This window comes from Lutra lutra, chromosome 3 (genome assembly GCF_902655055.1).
Source record: "Lutra lutra chromosome 3, mLutLut1.2, whole genome shotgun sequence".
NCBI classification, from domain to species: Eukaryota; Metazoa; Chordata; class Mammalia; order Carnivora; family Mustelidae; genus Lutra; species Lutra lutra.
The window spans coordinates 41,020,051-41,039,665 of NC_062280.1; the positions used below are offsets into that span (position 1 = coordinate 41,020,051).

Here is a 19,615-nt window from a genome sequence, read left to right on the forward strand (position 1 = left end):
GTGTGTGTGTGTATGTGTGTGTGTGTGTGTTTAAATCAGAAAATACTCAAGTGAAATTACATATATTAAGATGAGCATAATAAAACCTTCCAATTGAAAAAGAAGCTAAAAATATCCTTCTAATTATAAAATCAGTTTAGAAAGTCACTGATTTCTGAAGGCCTATAACTTTAAGCTAAATCCTGCACATTCTCTCTCCTGTCAGATTTAATGCTTATTGGGCTATTACTAAAAATCTCCGTTTTAACCAACATTTGTTCAGGATCATTCACAAAACAGATAGATCAATATTTCAAATATTTATACCTGATTAGCCCATGGTAGGTGCCCCATTCGATTTGCTAAGACATTAATGGTGTATTTTGAAAAATATTCAGTTATTTTATATTATGTGGCCTAAACATTCTTTATTGCTTCCTTTGGGTTATAATAGATAAATATTGGAAATATTGGAAACAAAGGGGATTCTTGTTTATGTAGCAATCTCTGCTTTGAGGAGCCCTCATTTAGATTTACAAAGTGGTACTTTATTCTGAGGAAGAATAGGGAGAACCAGAGGAAATTTAGAAATGATCTCATCCAACACTTTTGTTTTACAGAAAAAGCCGCTGAACCGGAGGGTTACAGTGACAAGCCCAAGATCACCCAGAGTTTTAAAGTGTATGCTGGTAAGTAGGCTGTATTGTGTGGGATAAAGGAACTGCAAATTTCTATTCACTTATGCTAAGTGTTTTTTAGGGTCACGTGGTCCATCACCAGGCTCTCAAATGTTAAGACACATTTGTATTTTTAAATCTAGTAGGAAATCAACTTGGACTTTTTTTTTTTTTTTTGGTAATAAAAGGATAATCCTTACGTATACATTAGAAACTCTAAGATATCCTTACATATACATTAGAAACGGGCTTGATAGCTTTTAATGAAATTACCTGTATCTTCTAAAACCATAAAGACAGTAGCTTATTTGTGTCCTTCTCCAAAGACTTTTTAGTTGCTTTGAAAATCAACACCTTTAAATCATGTAGGCAGGTCCAACAAGGGACTATAGCCTCAAGGTTAACTGAACCCCCGAAATTCAGGGAGAGAGTTAGGAAAAGGACAAGATGTACCTCTCTCACTGCAGAGCAGCTCCAAGAAACCAGGAAATCCATACCTGATGGATAGAATTATTTCTCAGCAAGGAAACTTCCAGAAGTAGATTATTCTGTTGGGCGAATGGAAGTATTTTACTGGTGAGGTGGAGGTGGAGTTCTCGCCTTCCTTTTGATCATGAAGATAAATCACAAATGTGGGGTTGTAAATGTTAAGGAAATAAGTTAAAAGCAATCAGGTTAGCTCTCTGGAGTGAAGAATTAACCTTACCTAAAGAGAGGTTTAGGCTTTGCCTTGGGTTCCTGGGAGGTGATCTCTCTACCACTGGAGTGGGTTATCTGATAAGAATGTCTCTATTTTTCTGGAGACCTGGGACCAGATAAGCAGGGCTATGGGCCAGGTGACAATAGCTCAACCTCCGGGGGCCTGAAGACTGGTGACCAACCTGGTCTAGGTGACTGAGCCCCAAGGAAAACTCTGGACACCAAGACTCAGGCGAGCTTTCCTGGCTGTCACACATTGCTGCCCGGGAGTATGAGCTCTAGTCATAGCTCTGCTGGGGGAAGATAACTGGAATTCCAAGTAGAACTTTTCTGGACGTTTCTATCCTTTTCTGCCCATGCATCTCTTCCCTTGGCTGATTGAAATCCATAGCCTTTCGCAGATGAAGCTATAACTGTATGTATTTCAGCTGTCAGTGAGTTCTGAGTTCTTCCACCGAATTTAGGGGTGGGTTTGGGGACCCTCAAACTCTGCAGCTGGTGTGAGAAGTGAGGGTGGACTTGTAAGCTGTCCCCAAATGTCACCAGGCTCTACTCGGATTGAGAGGCCAATGGCCATGTTCCCTAAACAGCCTTCCTCTCCATGATGCCTTGTTCTCTCCCTCATGGCAGCCAGGTAAGTTTTCCTCAGACACATCTGAGATTTGAGTGGGGGAAGCTAGGAAGATGTCACTTATCTTCACGTCCTCAGCATCCAGCACCTCCAGGAGGCATCAGGGAATGGTTGATGAAGGAGTAACTGTGGGGAGGTTGGTGGGCTCTACATTGGTATATCCTTGGTTCCAGGCCTTCTTCTAGAGTCATTGAGTGTAATGTTGGCATTCCCTTGAGGTTACATCTTGTCCTTCTTTGGCCAATGAAGGTATTTCTCTAACTGACCTCTTTGGGAACTAGTGGGCTTCTGGGGTTGCTGCCTCAAGCTTGGGGGAGGTCGTGGGGACCTGTTCCGTTGAGTCAAAAACAAAAACAAAAACAAAAAAAAACCCACTTAGGCTGGATTTACTGTTTTGGTAAAGTGACGAGTGTGTTTTGTGTGTTTTGTGTTTTGTGTTTGTTCTTCTTTTTCTTTGCTATGGTTGCCATGGTGGACAGTTGTTACAGTGTTGGTTAAATAGGGAAAAGCTCAGAGGGATGAAGAAGTGCGTATAAACGCTGGGCTGGTTTAAGGAGCTAGGCCAACGCAGGCTTACTTGCCGCAGAATGCTATTGCTGGGCTCAGTTACATTTTCAGAGTCCAAAATAGGTGGCCAAGCTTTGCTCCACTGTCCAGGTGTGGGAGACAGCCTAGGTGCTGTTGCCTGGCTCAGGAAATGTTGGAATTTCCAAAGCATTCTGATGGTTGATGTGTCCTTATAGTGTCCTTAAAAGGCTGGGACAGATGCTGGCCCTGTCTTCAACGATGAGATGCAGACAATCGTACGGCCTTGATAGAAATGTATTTCTCAAAGCTGGCTCCCTAAAATAACTCATGGAGAAGAAGCTGTAACGCTTGTGTCTTTATCTGGAACTGAGGAAATGAGAGAAGACCTGCGCGGTGAATTTCTTTGGAATATTCCTAACCAAGGAGGCTGGGACATATAGGGTCCAGGAATTTGGGCTCTGGGTGATGTCATGGACTTTTGACCAATAGGAACATCCTGAATAAGGGGGAATCTAAGTAAAAATGCTGTTATTTTCAAGGTAGTGGAGGCTGAAATTTAGAGTAAATAGGGAGCTGCCCCAGTACTCGTAATTTACATTTTAGGCTGTGGCCGTGGGGGTCTATACACACTTCCTTGAAACTCAAAATGTAAAGGGATGACTAACCCACCTCCTTCCACTTCAGTTTATTCATTTTAAATTACCTTATAAACTATATAGTTAGATCTAATTTAGTCCTATATATAGTGAGTATAGCGTACTATACAAATAGGAATTATTATTGGTGTTATTAGCACTTAGGAAGCCTACATTTAGCACTAAGATACATTCACTGCTGTAATGGAGAATTTATAGCCTTAACCATTAACCAAATGTAACAAAATCGTGTAGGTACAAAATGAGAAAGAAAAAGATGTCCATTCCTAGACAAAGTAGCCTTGAAGGAATGGCACATAGTTAACAAAATTAATAACAAGAAATTGTTCACAGACCATTCCTTGAAAATTGCACATAACAGGGTTTTAGAGAAGTATTTTCCATAACAAGAAATAAGGAGCACAGCAACTTTTCATTTTCTGCTGAAATCAGTCACCTCACCCTTAACGTCCAGGAGAGAGAATGTTCTTTGTTGTCTCCAGGAGTAAGCATAAGGATTTAGAGTCTCATGAAAAGGCCAATATGTGTTTGGTGGGGATCGATCACTTTGCAAAAGCTGTTTAAGGGATGAGAACAAGATATCCTATCGGACCAACTGCCTGGTCCTCCACTGCCCATCGTCATGCTCACAGATAGCCCAATCCCCACTGAAATTCAAAGGTTTTGACTACTTTTGATATTTCGTTCTTTTTTTAATAATTTTTTTTTATTTTTTACTTTTTTGACAGAGAGATTGAGAGAGAGAGCACAAGTAGGCAGAGCAGCAGGCAGAGGGAGAGGGAGAAGCAGTATCTTTGCTGAGCAGGGAGCCTGATGTAGGGCTTGATCCCAGGACCCTGGGATCATGACCTGAGTCGAAGGCAGCCGCTTAACCGACTGAGCCACCCAGGCGCCCCTACTTTAGATATTTCTGTTTTGAGGACTCTAATAAGGGAACTGGTGACCACAGTGTACAAATTAGATCCAAACAAGAGGATGCTAGCATAAAGAGAAAGCAGATATTCCCAAAACCTATCTGATTCACAGCAATCAAATCATTTTAAAAATGAACAGCCAGTGTTAGCCGAGGCTTGGAAACTGTCGTTTGCTTCTGGGGGTGGGAGTGTGAATGGGTACAACCTTTCTGGAGGGCAACCTGGCAGCCCGGATCATAAACCTGCAAATGTTCATACTCTTTGGCGAAGAGATTCTATTTCTAGGAATATATCCTAATGAGCTATAAAAGTCTGTGTGGGAAAAATGGCTATGAGAATGTTTATTTTCGTGTTATTTTAATTTTTAATTTTTTAAAAAGATTTTATTTATTTATCTGTCAGAGAGAGCAAAAGCATGGAGAGCAGCAGGCAGAGGGAGAAGCAGGCTCCCTCCTGAGCAAGGAGCCTGAAGCAGGCTGGATCCCAGAACACTGGGATCTCAACCTGAGCCAAAGGACGACACTCAACTGAGCCACCCAGGCATCCCTGTCATGTTACTTTTAATAGTGACACATTTTTAGCAACCTAAATGTCCAATGACAGGAGACTGACTATTTAAATTAGGACCTATCTCTAAAATGGAGTATCATGAAAAACGATTTAGAAAATATTTAACAATCTGGAAAGATGCCCGCAATATATTGAATGGAAAAGCAGATTCCGAAATTGGATGGCAGTGTGATCTTATTTTGTCTGTAAGTAGACTTCTGGACATGGAATTTTAGGTTTCCATAGATGTTTGAAAAAGGACTGGGAGAATGATCGCAAAATCATTTCACAGCCCTTGTAGTTGGTTGGATTCTCAGGGAATTTTCCTGTTTTTCTATTCTCATGCTTGAAATTATTTCTACAATAAATGTGTCACTTATGTAACAAGGGGAAAAAAAGTTACTTTCAAAAACAACATCAATCCCTTAATGTGCATAAATTTAGAGCACGGGTTTGAAGCTTTCACATAACTGTGGAGAATCCTGATGAACTTGAAAAAGAGGGCCGAGCCATCGTGTATTCTCTAGATTTCCATGGTGGGGGGTGGGGGGAAAGACCTCAATTCATTACATAGATCTTGTAAAAAGCTCTTCGGTTTCTAAGGAATCATGAATTCAGATTTTACAGTAGATCACCTCCTGCTGTCTCTAAAACTAAAGCACTTACCTGAGAGTCTAATCCACCTGGTTATAAAAATAGTCCCTTACCCAGAAATTTCCCTCCCCTTCTATAATCCCACATGTACGACTTCTAACCAGGATATTTTTCTGCCTTTTCAGTTGAAGTCATAAAGAAGTCATCAAAGAAATCACTGCTTCCCATCAAAGACAGGTCTCCCTAACGCCCCAAGCCCTTCCCTTCCCCTGCTTTGTGGCTACATCTCAAATCAAATCAAATCAAATCAAATCAAATCAAAATCAAATGCCACCTCCTCCATGAAGCCCTCCCCCTCATCCCACCCCATAGCCGGCTATATCCCCTCACTCTTAGGATCTCCTGTAGCACTTCACCAGAGCTTCTCTTAAAGCTTGATTACTTTCTTAAAGATTCTCTGTCCTATGGGGCCGTGCAAGGAGACAAGAGTCAGCCTGATCGATGTCACCTCCCTTGCTGTGTGGGCAGAGACCTTGTATACATCCTAGAGGCCCTGGACATATTTGCTGAATGGAGCTGGAGTTGGGGGGAGCTGGAAAGCACACAGACAGGCTTTGTGATCATCCCAGTGCACCTGAGTAAGGTACAGTCTTAGAAACATCTCATGGACCCATGTCCTTTACCCACTAACTGCAGACCTTCCCTTGCTACTCCCTAGAAAGTTAAGTGTACTTTGAGTGGGAGGGCCATTAAGACCTGGGGGGGAGGGGACATCAGTTTAGCAACAAAGAAATGAAATTTCCCTTTTGTTTCTTTCCCTGTTTACTGTTTACCCTTCCCCTGGAGTTGACCAGCTGATGCTTCCTTTCTTAATTTTAAACCCATGTCTCATTTTTTCCGTGCAGTGAAGATTGCATGCTAAATTATCGTTGCTAAAATATTGTTCAGCCCTTGGAGTGGCTTTTATTTGTCCTGGAGTCAGCAGGGTCTCTTGCCTGTTGCTCTGTTAGGCTCAGATTAAAAAGACAGTCTTTAGGGTGCCTGGGTGGTTCACTTGGTTAAGTGACTGCTTTCAGCTCAGGTCATGATCCTGGAGTCCCAGGATCAAGTCCTGCACTGGGCTCCCTGCTCAGCGGGGAGCCTGCTTCTCCCTCTCCCTCTGCTCCTTCTCATACTCTCTCTCTCTCTCAAATAAATAAAATCCTTAAAAAAAGAAAAGACAGTCTTTAATAGTCTCTCTTTTCTTCTTAACCATGAAGGTCTTTTGTAGGGGTCTCAGAGGAGGGTCATAGGCTCGCCAGAAAGACATTCTTCCATTTGAAATTAGCATTCGTTCTTAAAAAAGGAAGACTCTAACCTGTCATCAGTTGAATGTTTTCTCTTAAAAGTGATGGATTCTTACCAGGAGCGAGGAAAGCCTCCTTGACACGGTGAGTCAGAGAAATGACAGAACAGAGTGGAAAAATTCCTTCCCCTTGAGAACACCTTCAAATACAAGATGTCCCTTCCTTAACCCACGGCCCTCCTTTTCAGCACTCTCCCTTCTGTGACTCTCCATCCATGACACACTTGTCTTAAAGACAGGGCACTCTGAGTTTTCTGGGTTGAAATCCGCTGTTATTATCAAACTGAAGATCTTCAGAGGAAACAGGCATTCACATACGTTGCTGATGAGAAAACAAAATTGTCCAACCTCGTGGGGAAGGGAATTTGCCCGGAACTTACAGAAGCACACGTGGGCAGTGCACAGAATGTTTGTGGTCCCTCCAGTTCAGAGGCTGAGATCCCAGTCCTAAGGTGGTGGCCTTTGGAGGTGGGGCCTTTGGGAGGTGATTGGGTTGTAAGGATGGGGTCCTCGAAAATGGGATCAGTGTCTTTATAAAAGAAACCCAGAGAGATCCCTTGTTTTGGGTTTGGATTTCCCGGTTTCCAGAACAGTGGAAACAAAATGTTCTTTCGTCTTCTGTCACAGCAGCCTGATGGTGCCAAGACAATTTGCCCTTTGCTCTAGCAATCGCATTTCTAAGAATTTACCCTGAACTGTGAAGCAAGATAAGCACAAGGTCATTCACTGTGTCTTTTTTTTTTTTTTTAATAGAAAAATATTGGAAAGAACCTACATACCCATTTACTGGGTAAATGCGTTATGAGGAAGAAACACAACAGAGTACCATGCAGCTGGAGACACGATCGTAGGGAGGCCTTCCGGACCAAACAGTGGGTGATTTCCATTACACAGGCACATGCACAATTTTCTTTTTCTCATCTCAAGTGAGAAGTGCAAGAAGGAAAACAGAGAAACTGGTAAAGTTGGTTGCTTCCTGAGGTGGGGCAGAGGGTAAGACTTTTCTGGGCATACTTTTTTATCCAGTTTTGACTTAGAAAACCTTGTAGATGCTTTGCATATTCGATGAATAAAGAGAAATCTGCAAGTCTGGGGAAAAACCAGACTCTGGAATTGAAAATAAACCGACATGGATGAACCTAAGTAATTATCAGATGGATAACATACCCACACAGAAAAAAAAATTAATTCAAGGAATTTTTGAATTTCATTTCTATACCATCACTGAGATCTATCTATTCTGGGACTATAAAAAGCAAAGAAATTCTAAACTTTACTCAGTAGACGGTGTGGGTTGAATTGTGTCCCCTGAAAAAATATGCGGAAGTCCTAGCCTCTGGTATGAAGGGGACGTGACTTGCGAAGAGGGTCTTTGCAGATGTAACAAATTTAAGATGATGTCATACTAGATTAGAGTGGGCCCTAATCCAATAACGGGCATCTTAGTAAGGAGAGAGAAATTTGGACACAGAGATGCAGAAACACACAGACAGGAGAACACCATATGAATACATTGGTGGAGATCAGAATGATGCATATATTAAGATAAGGAAAGTCAAGGGTTGCCAGTAGCCCGCAGAACCTAGGAAGGAGGCATACAGACCCTCCCCTACAGCCCTCTGAGGGATCATGGCCTTGCCATTGCTTTGATTTTGGACTTCTGGTCTCCAGAACGGAGAGAGAACAAATGTCTATTGTTTTGAAGTCGCTCCCTTTGTTGTCGGTGATGGCGCAGAGTCATTGTGAAATTCTGTAATTGTGGAAAAGAGAAATATCGTACAGTATACTGATGTTGTCAGCCAGGGTCCGCACTTTTAGCAAAGGGGAATGCCAATACAGAATGGGGAGAGTAAAAAGGAAGGCCCTGTGTTGGATTGGAGTGGAAGGCTTCCATGTGAGCACAAGTGCACAAACAGATTTCCTAGCTGTCAGTCCTGCGAAGGCCTCTCAGAGGCATTGACCTGCCTGTAGTAATGAGCACACAGAGTCCCCAGATGTTGGTTTCTAAATACTGTTCCACACTAACAGGAACCAGACCTCTTTGGAGAAGTAGCTGACTGCAGGCCTAGGCTATAGAAAAGTATAAGAAAGTATATAAGGTATTTTGCTGTGCCAGACAGGAAGGAAATGCTCAAAGAGGGAAGGGATATATCTAAAGAGACATAGTAGCCAACTTAAAGGGGCTCCTACTGGTTACATTTGTGACAGTCTGAGCATCCAGAAGAATGGGACAAAAACAAATAGTTCTAAATTAATAGAACTGAAACAAAACAAAAAACAGACCGAAAACAAACCCATCATGAATCCATACTGATACTCAAAAACCGAGCAAAACGAATCAAAAAACAAAGGAGGAGTCTTCTTCATAGAAGAATATCACCTCATGTAAGCAGAAGGAACACTAGAACATTCCCATTTTGCAATTCCAAGGTAATGGTTCATTCAGGAAGGATCATTAACGGAGGTAAAAAGCCAGGTTATTAGAAAGAGGATGTTTACATGGTTTCACAGGTAACTTAACAGTTGCCAAAGGAAAAATGGTACTTTTCCTTCAGAACAATCTGGCAGCTCCCAAATTAACTAAACGATCAAACTCAGTGTCAGGAAGAGTGGGCCAGCTGACATTAGTGCCTCCTGATGCGATGCGGTTGGAAACGAGCATCACCTGGATGGCATTCTTGCTAAAAATGGTTCAGCTGAATCCAATGAAGTGTCTAGCCCCGATTTCGCCTTGAAGGAACATACAGGTGGAAAAAGAACAAGTTAAAACACCGCAAAAGGAGGCAATCACCTAAATCCACAGTGGGGGCCGTGCTGCCATCAACAAGGCTGGATTCGGCCAAGGTCAGTCAGAAACACAAAGTGGGGAGATGTTTTAGATGACAGGAGTCTGAAGAGAACAAAGAGACAAAGCGACTTAGTGGAACTTAGTGAAATCTTGGTTCACAGATCCCAGCCGTGAAAGCCATTTTGGGGGACCATCAGGAGAAATGAGAACAGAGATCGGATTTTAGACAGATTATGGAGCGATTGTGAATTTTCTTAGCTGTGATAATGGCATTCCGATGACGTAGAGGAGCAGCCTTATTCTTAGAAGCTGTACTCCGGACTTTTTAAATGTGAAGTGTTATGATGCCTGCAGTTTGCTTTCATATGGTTTTAGTAGAAATGGAGGAGGGAGAGAGAAAGCACAGGTGTGCAGGTTGTTAGGTTTTTTTGAGTCTAGGCTGAGGATATATAGAAATTTGTTGTCTTTCATTTACTCTTGATGTTCAAATTTTTTCTTTATAAAAAGTTGGGGGAAAGGAAAAATATTTAGAGAAACGGCACATTTGGTTTAGAGAAACATGGGAATGATCAAGTTTAAATGTAGTCCGATGTGAGGTGTAGAATATTGAGTTTGGGGTGGTACAAGGGCCAAGGGAAAGAAGTGGCATTTGCGGTCACCTTGGCAAACTCGGGAGCTCCGGGGTGTGGGGACCCACTGGAATGTGAGCCCCACAAAGGCAGAGTTTTTGGTCCCTTGTGTTCACTGATAGACCCCCAGTTCCTAGAGCAAAGCTGGATCATGGTAAAGGCCCAAAAAACACGCACCTGCTGGAAATGAAATGTAAATAGCTCAGAGAAAAACATCTTTGTCTGATGTCTGAGGATTTTTTCACAATAGGCTCTTGGTCAAAGATTAAAGCATTTTTAGTGCCTTTCACATATATTGTGAAATTCCAAATGGTTATATTGGTTTACACCCAACTAGTGTCTCCCTCTGCATTCTTTCTAATAGTCAGTATTAGAATTTTAAGCAATTTGACAATCTGATACTTGAAAAACAGCGTATTGTTCTAGTTTCCATTTCTTTCTTTCCTAGAGAAGTTTTTGGTTTGTTTGTTTGTTTGGTGGGGTTTTTTTTGTTTGTTTTGTTTTGTTTTTTGTATTTTGATTGTTTTGCATTGTTCTTTTGTGAATAATCTTTTCATGTCTTTTGCTTGTTTGCATTTGAGGATGTATATGTTTTCCTAACTGATTTAAATACAGTGTGCTATGTGGTTTATATGAACTTTAAAAAAAATGGCCCATTTTGTGGGAAAGTTCAAAGAGTCAGTGAAAGCCGATGGAGGCTGAGTGGAGGGCTGTGGAGTCAGCCCTGCAGCCCCCCTCCCCAGCCCCCCTGGGAATCCTCGCTCCACTCTCCCACTGAAGATGAGCGGAGGGGGACAGAGAGGAGCCTCACAGGGTCTTCTAGGCCAGCCCCTGCCTTCAGGCCGGCGAGACAGTTGTATCATGATTTTATAAAAAGACACAGAAAAGACAGCCAAGGTGGTGCCACCCCCCCCCCCCCCGGCAGGACCCTGTGGGCAGGGTAGGGCTCAGGGGAGGCTCCTCAGTCCCGAACTGTTGCTGAGACTACCCCCCCCCCCGTCACTATCCCCCTACCTCTGTCTGAGGCACTTTGATCTGAAACAGTCACCAGTAAAGCCAGACTTGCCTTGTCTGTCGGTTCATTCTTTTTCTCACTAACATATGATCGATTTCACCACATGCTTCCGAAAAAAATGCAAGGAAGAATAGCTGACAAATTTGTGTCAACTGCCAACTGTTCAGTAATTTATTTATTCCACAAGTGACTGTTGAGCAGCCACTATCTACAAAGCCCTAAAGACAGGCCTCAGCACCCGCTGTGACACCCAGCATGTGCGTGGCTGGCTGTTACCTACCTTAATGACCGCTGGGTGAAATCCCAAAACCTTGCACAAGAAAATACTGAGAATGTGACCACCCTTCCAGGACGCATGATTTCATCTTTTTGGTCTCCAAAGGATTTATTTCATTGTCTTTCACAGAATGGAGGCCTTGTATAATTTTTGAAAAAATTGCTGGGTAGGGACACCTGGGTGGCTCAGTGGGTTAAAGCCTCTGCCTTTGGCTCAGGTCATGATCTCAAGGTCCTGGGATCAAGCCCCACCTAGGGCTCTCTGCTCAGTGGGGAGCCTGCTTCCTCCTCTCTCTCTGCCTCCTTCCTCCTATCTCTGCCTGCCTTTCTGCCTACTTGTGATCACTGTCTGTCAAATAAATAAATCTTTTTTAAAAATTGCTGGGTAAATGATGTATTTAAAGCTGTAAACTTATAGTTTCTTGGTTTGAAAGTTAATGAATTATAGGCATGGAAGAATGTTAGAGTCTGATCACTTTAAGGGGAAAGTTCAGTAAGAGGTGACATCTTTAATTTTCTTTTTTCGAGGAGGCTAGGTTTTAACAAGGGGTATCTCAGGTCAGGTTTCCTGGAGGCAAAGACTGGTGCAGATGATTTGTTAAGGAAGAGCTCCCCGGGGAGAGTGTGCTGGACTAGGGAGACAAAACAGGGAGAAGAGCGTGACAAGCAAGGATGTGCCTTCAGGCAGAGCTCGGGTCCAGCTGCCCCACAGGGGCTCTGGATCATAAACGGCCCCTCGGTTTGTCTCCACTGTGCCAAGGAAGGTGGAATTTTATGTTTTGGCAGCAGTCATTGCCCAAGAGCTGTGTGTGCATGTGTGTGTGTGTGTGTGTGTGTGTGTGTTGGGGAGGCAGGTAATAGGGCACATGAGAAAGTCAGGTGGGCTTAGAAGAACTGGATCCCAAGCATTTTGCCCAGCATCTGATGTGTTTGTGTAGAATTTACTTCCGATCCCAGTTTATAGAATGTTCCCAGTGAAGTAGTTATCTATTGCTGTGTAACAAACAGCCCCGAGACTTTGCAGCTTCCAACAATGTTTATTCTCTCATGTGGCTTCTAAGTTTCAGGAAGCCCAGGGCTCGGACTCAGGGTCTCTTATGAGGCTGCAGTCCAGCTGTTGGCCAGGCCGGGAGGCTCCCCTTCCAAGCTCATTCACATGCTGTTGGCAGGAAGCCTCTGTTTCTTGCCCCATGGGCTCTTCCCTGGGCTGCCACTCACAACATGGAGTGAGCGATCCCCGAGAGGGAGACACTGATGCTCACTGCCCTCTGTGACCTTGGCTTCAATTCACAACCATTATGTCCACCTGTCAGTTAGAAATGGTCATTCAGTGGGAGGGTGTGAATACTGGGTGCTGGGGTTTGGGGGGCTACCTTGGAGGTGGGCTCCCTCACGCTCCTTCAGCTTTTTGCCAGAAAAGTTCTGAGGACAACCATTGCCGCCACTCCATTTCATGCATTTAACACTCGCCAGAGCAGAAACTCCAAAGTGGACGGAGACACGGGGTCCTTCCTGCCTCCCCCAGGGCCAGCCGTGCAGGATGTCCACACGTGCGTCAGCGCAGCTACTTCCTGTGACACTCGTCAGGTGGAGCAGGGTCTGTACAAGGAGCCACCTGGGATTTGTTCTTCTGCCTCGACCCCCCCCCCCACACACATTCAGCCATCTCCTCTCTTTTGCCCGCACACGGGGTCTTAGCTCTCTGACCCCAGTCGGGGGGTGACGGGCCTTCTCTTGGTAGACACGTGACTTTGCAACCTGGGAAGTTCAGACTCCTGGCATGATAATTAAACTTGGCCCAAATCAAGCTTGCTTTTATTCCTGGTGCAGAGTCAAGATCTTAATTTGGAGGTTTTATAGTTGCCTGACAGGCAGTGTCAGGATCGAGGAGACCCACAGCGCCAATTACCCTTGTGGGAGAGAAGAAAGGCAGCAGATGCTGTAATGCTCCTGTTCAGGGCGTGCGCGTGTACCCACAGGGTGCCGAAGGCCACATCCCTTGCTCTTTGCTCTCTCTGTAGCCCGCAACCCCCCCTTCCATCTGAGTCCCTGTGTGCAGTGGGAATCCCAGCAAATCACTTCTGGACAGAATAAGCCATCTCTCCCATGGATTCTCATGCTGTGTGAAGGACGGCGTGCTCCATGGTATTGCTCTAGTCCATGTAACAGGAAATTTTGAAGACCAGTTTTTTTTTTTTTTTAAGCACCAGGTTTTTTTTTTAATAGCATCGCTTAAAGTGAGCCCAAGGTGTGATTAGAAGAAGTGTCCATGGAGGTTTTGCTGCCAGAGCAGAAGGGTGGAAGGAAAGCACCCCAGAAGGGCTCGGCTGGAGACAGCATAGGGCTCAAGCCGAGGACAGCGATCTGGGCTGTGTGTGTGCTCTGTGTGGTGATTAAAGCAGACCTTGAACAATAAAGCTGAGTTGATGTTCTGAAAACCGGAAATAGGAATGTGAAGTCCAAGGACAACACACAGGAATTGTGCTGTGTCAGAGTTGCCGAGGGACCTCGAGCTCTCCAAACTCCCATAGGCGTTTATTTACCAAGTACCTACTTTTCACCAGCACTGTTTTAAGTGTTATCTGTACATTTTCCTATGTATTTCGCACAATGCTGCGGACGTGGATCATACTTCTAAATTCGGAAACGTTTTAAAAATCAGTGGCATTCAGTGTGTTGTCTGGAAGGCCGCTTTCTCCGTCAGTAGGTATAAGTCCTAGGACTTTTGGAAGATGACCTGTCAGAGCATCTAGTACCTTTTAATGGAGCTATTGATTGTTTTCACAGTGATCACTATGTTTTTCTAGTTGTAAATTACATGAAATAGTGTAATTTGCCAGATCACGTTTCAGGAGTTTTTGTTTTCTTACTTTGGCATCTTTTTGTCAGAAAGTCTCAGAAACATGATGAATTGCTTTGATCAGTCTATTTTTGAAAAGGGATTAGTGTATTTGCCTTTTGATATTGATAATTTAAATTTGAGATAGCTACTCCTATACAACCAACATGCTTAAAATGAGTGAACAAACGAATGAATAAATAAGTACAGAAGATGGCTGGCATAGACCCTTTCATGAAAATTAGGAAATGGGACAAAATTCTCAGTATCCCTGCCCTCTGCTGGGGATGATCTGCCCAGAGCCAGCATCTTCTCTAAAAGAGCTGTTCTGAGTTCACCCCAGGACATATGTGGTCAAGGCCACAGTCTCCTCTATGGAGCATGACTAAGGGGATTGGGGCCTAGAAGCCTTTCCAGGCAAGAATGCATCAGAACTACACAACTAAGGCCCAACAATGGGCTCCTGGACCATGGGTTTTAGGATGTTGGGGCTTTCTGGGAAGCTGCCAGGGAAAATGGTTGCTAAATGTTCTCCTGACTCACCAAATATGGAGTTTTCTGCTAGAAATCAGCACTCAGAACAGTGAAGGTACTCAATAAATATTCATTAAATGAACGTATAAATGAATGGGTTCCTGCACTTTGCATGGGTGAAACATCTACCAAAATGAATGATTTTTGTTTTAGAGCAGCTAACCACAAAAGCAATTCATTCTTCCTATCAATATATGGATAACAGAACAGATCATCTATGATGGCAACTATGTTCATTTGTGATCAGGACTGCTGTGCACTGCTCCACTCCAGCCTACCTTTTACAGAGATGGCAGTGGGAATGGTGCTCTCTGGAAGTGGGCCCTGGAATAACATCCACAACTTCAAAAGGGGTACCTCATTCTGTATTCTCTGACCGGGGAGGCATGAATCCAAGTCATTCATTCATTTATTTTTTAACTGTCTTAGGCCTGGGGATATGACAGTGAACAAAGGTATCAGCCCAGCTTTCGAGCTAGTCATCATCTAAAAGACTAGACAAATAAGTTGTGGGGAAATTATAAATTAGGACCTATGATGGGGATATTATATGGTGCTATGAGAGCTCAAGAGAGGAGCTTCTAATACAGCCTAAAGCAGGAAGTGTGAGGGTGGGTGTGGTGGATTAGAAGAAGCTGAGACCTCAAGGATGAATAGAACTATCCAGGCAACATTGCAGAGAATGAGGGGGAGGGGCTGGAGTGCAGCAGGTACAAATCATTGAGATGTAATAACAGGTAATATGTGTGTTGGGTAGCAATCATTGTTCTTGGCACTTAATAGGCATTAACTATATAGGTATTAACCTGGAATGAGTTAAGCATTATTATCCCCAATATAAAGATGAGTAAACTGAGGGAAAGCAAGACTAAGTAACTTGCCTTACAAATGATGGAGCTAGAGTCAAGCCTGGGTGTCTAGATGTAGAACCTGGGGATCTTTATTTTCCCTTGGGGTATTTAAATTATTTTCTTTTTTATACTCTGAAAGAATCTCAGAAGTTACAAGCCCAGTGGACCCTTGAACAACATGGGATTGAACCCATGTAGGTCTGCTTGTCTGTGGATATCTTTTATTACAATATAACAATGTGAATGTATTTTCTCTTCCTTATGATTTTCTTAGTAACATATTCTTTTTTCTAGCCTATTTGGTTGAAAGAATACAGTAGATAGTATGTATACAAAATATGTGATAATCAACTATGTTATTGATAAGACATCCAGCCAACGGTAGGCTATTTATAGTTAATTTGGGGGGAGTCAAAAGTTAGATGCGAATTTTTGACTGCATGGGGGTTGGTGTCCTTAACTCCTGTCTTTTTCCAGGGCCAACAGTACAGTACAAAGAACTTTTTTTGTACTTTTGGACCATTGGAGAGTCTGTTGCTGACCTAATGTGTCATTGTCCTTAAATGCTTCTTAGTGTGTGTTTTCCACAACCAAAGACTAGTTCCTCTGTAACCAAGATATAAACACCCAAATCAGGAAGTCAGCTTGGATACATTAGTGGCAACTGATGTTCAGATTCCATTCAGATTTTGTCTGTTGTCCCAATAATGTCCTTTATGGCAAGAAGATCCAATCTAGAGTTAGTCATTGCATTTTGGTGTCTGCCCTCCTTGGGTTCCATCAGTCTAGAAGTCTTGGCTCAGTTTTTGTAACCCTGACACAAAGATTTCAGGCCAGTTATTTTGTAGAATGTTTTCTTGATTTGGATTTCTCTGACGTTTTCTGTATTAGATTAGATTAGACTCGTGTTTTGCATTTTGGGCAACTTACCTTGTATCGTTTGGCAGCTTCTGAATCTTACAAAAACAAAATCACATTGTCTGTATTCTTCTATGACCTTCTATGACCTGTCCCAGGTTCAGAGGGAGTTGGTCACATGCTTGTATGTGCTTGACCTGTCCTTGATTTTTCTCTTTGATGGTAGAAGGTGACTGAGGTGTGGGGAGAGGAAGGATTGATTTACCCAGCACCACATGCTGATATGAGGGTGACCCGGGACTCAAATTCTGCTCTGAGTTTCTCTGATCTTGCCTGTGTGGGGACCCTTTTGGGCCTCTGAAGGTTAGAGAGGTCGGGTCTTGAAACTCAGAGAAACAGCTTCCTGGGTCCTGCCTCCCCCCCACCCCTTCTGCATCTTCCCTAGAGCCAGCCGGTTAAGGTGAAAAATTTTAAATTAAGAATTCAAAAGAATTAGAAGAAAATCCACAACCAGTAAGATACAGGATCATGACTAACAAAAGAAACGGAATAATTAACATTTATGCATGAAGGATAGATTGAACCAATAAAATAATTTAAGAACCAAAATTAGGTTGCTGAAAAGTTGAGGTTATAATCAGTCAAACAAACAAAAGAGCATATGAAGGATTATAGTTAAAATGAAATTGGAAGTAAAACAAGTTAAAGCTAACAAACCTGCAGAGGCTTAGGGATTTAAATAGTAATATAAAAACAAAATGAAGGGGAAAAAAGGATTTGGCATTGAAGCAGCTCCAGAAGCCTTGAATTTGAATAGTGGTAATAATTATAAAAGTACAATGTCAAAGGAAAACATTTAAAGGTGATTAAAATAGGGGGAAATTAGAAGGAAGATAAAAGGGCAAAGTAAGGAAGTTTAAAAATGAAAAAAAAAAATGATAGCTAAGATAAACCAGAATAACCAAAATAAAGCAAAATTAACCCAAATGGGCAATTTAAGGAGGAGCGGGTCTGCAGCTTAAAACACTAAAGATGTAATTATGAGTGGGTAAAACCCATGCTCCAAGCACAGCCCAAAGGCCATTATGATTATTGTTATTATTATTTTAAATATTAAAGGAATCAGCAAGTCCAAAAGGCTGCCCACTTGACCCTTTAAGAACTGAGCTCCTTACTGGATCCTGAGCCTGTCCGTCACCTCTAGGCGGGGCAGAAGGAGAGAAGTCAGGCCACGCCCATATCTGGCTCCGCCCCCACTTCTTGCCCAGCAACTCACACCCACAAGGTCTTGTGGGGAGGTGGAGGAACACGCCCCTTCAACTGCCTAACGGAGGAAAAAAAGTTTAGAACAGCTGAGAATAAGATATATCTGTCAGAAGTCTATGAAATTAGCTGCATAAACTGTGAAACATAAGCCACAGTTATATTTGTTCTGAGACAGGGTAAAAATAGAAACAATTTCAGAGATAGAAAATTCAAACCTCTTCAGTCGCCCCGTCCAAGTGGCCTGAGATCCTTCAAAGGCTCTCCTGTCCTTTGTTTATGCGCCGCAGACCGGGTGGGCCACCCCAGGGCCCCTGCCCAGGTTGGGGAAAGCCAGGGGGGAAATTAATTACGAAGCTCTATTTGCATTTTTTTTTAGTGCTGAGGGCGCTGGGCCTCCTCTTTTACTGGGGGAGGTGGGAAAGTGGGTTATTTCCAAAAGGCAGCTGGGCAGGCAAACCCCTCTGTGCTGTGCAAGAGCCTTAGTCTGCATGTCCCTGGGCTCCTGCTGCACCCGTCTGCACAGACGTGTCTTCAAGCTCTGGGTAGAAACCTCTGCCCAGGACATCTACATTCATTCGTTCGTTCATCAGTCTCATCAGTCCTCTGCAAATACTGAGTGCTTCTGGTGTGTCAGAAAAGTGCTAGGTACTCAGGAGGGAACAAAACTTGGCATCTCCTGGCTGCAAGGACCCTGCAGTTAATGCCCCCCAGGCCTCCGTGACCAGCAGTGATCGCTGATGATTCTGCCCCACCTTCTGGAAGACAGGACGTTGGTAGAGGGTGGGGTGGGGCTGAAGGGTCTCTTTACTTCAGCTCTTGCCTTTTTATTTAAAAAAAAAATAAGCTTTCAAAAAATGAACATAATAAAAATTAAACTTTTTATTATGGGAAATTTCAAACACATACTAAAGTAGACAGAAAGTAGAATGACCTCCCCCAAGTGGGGCTCCCTGCTCAGTGGGAGCATCTGCTTCTCCCTCTCCCTCTGCTCCTTCTCCTGTGCTCTCTCTTGGTCACTCTCTCTCTCTCAAATAAATAAATAAAATCTTTAAAAAAGATCTAGAAAAAAAACAAACCTCAATACCATTAACACACCTTTAAAAATTAACAGTAATTTCTTAGCATTGCCCAATATCTGATCTGTGTTCAAATTCACATGATTGTTTTTGAAACTTTCCTTCCCAGAGTGTTTGTTTGAAGCTGGATTCCAATGAGGTCTGTTGCAGCTGGTTAATACCCCTTTCTTGTTTTCTCCTTGCACTTTGTTGAGAAACTGGGTCATTTGTCCCATTTCCCTGTTTGGATTTTGCTGAATGTATGTGCACTGTGTTCTTGTACCCGTTTCTGTCTTTCCTGTGTTTCTCGTAGTTCGGTAGATCTAGAAGCTGGTTACAGTGAGGCTGCCTCTATTCAGTGCCTGTATTGCCCCAAATGACTGACTAATGGCAATCCTCGAAAATAGTTTCTTTCAATAAAGGAAACCGCCCCAAACCTGCAGTGACTCAATATTTACATCTTGCACTTACAGATTTTGTAAGGACTCTGAGACTCTCCTAGTAACAACCCAAACTAGCATTTATGAACATCTGACAAACTGCCCCCAGGATTATGGTACGTGGGACTTATACATTTCCCTGAAAACAGGTATAGTTCCCAATATGGAAGTCGTTCCTTGCCCTACATCAGCATTCAAAGACTCACAGGGCCATGCCTGAGTCTTTGGGGTCAACGATGGATTTCATGGCAATGACTATTCTGGAGAAGGATCCAGGATTGATAGTCACAATATATTTTATTTTATTTTATTTATTTATTTGACAGACAGAGATCACAAGTAGGCAGAGAAGCAGGCAGAGAGAGGGGGGGAAGCAGGCTCCCCGTTGAGCAGAGAGTCCGATGCGGGGCTCGATCCCAGGACCCTGAGATCATGACCTGAGCTGAAGGCAGAGGCTTAAACCACTGAGCCACCCAGGTGCCCCGATAGTCA

General features: G+C 43.2%; 2 protein-coding genes across 2 annotated transcripts in view; one reads left to right on the forward strand and one right to left on the reverse strand.

The window, feature by feature from the left end:
* Positions 1-19,615, reverse strand: part of NGEF (neuronal guanine nucleotide exchange factor) — a 100,446-nt gene that overhangs the window by 38,770 nt on the left and 42,061 nt on the right. The window lies entirely within an intron of this gene.
* Positions 9,274-19,615, forward strand: part of NEU2 (neuraminidase 2) — a 75,563-nt gene continuing 65,221 nt past the window's right edge. Inside the window, exon 1 of the mRNA XM_047721386.1 lies at positions 9,274-9,416. The gene's annotated coding sequence lies outside the window, so the exon portion shown is untranslated. The remainder of the gene's footprint in view (positions 9,417-19,615) is intronic.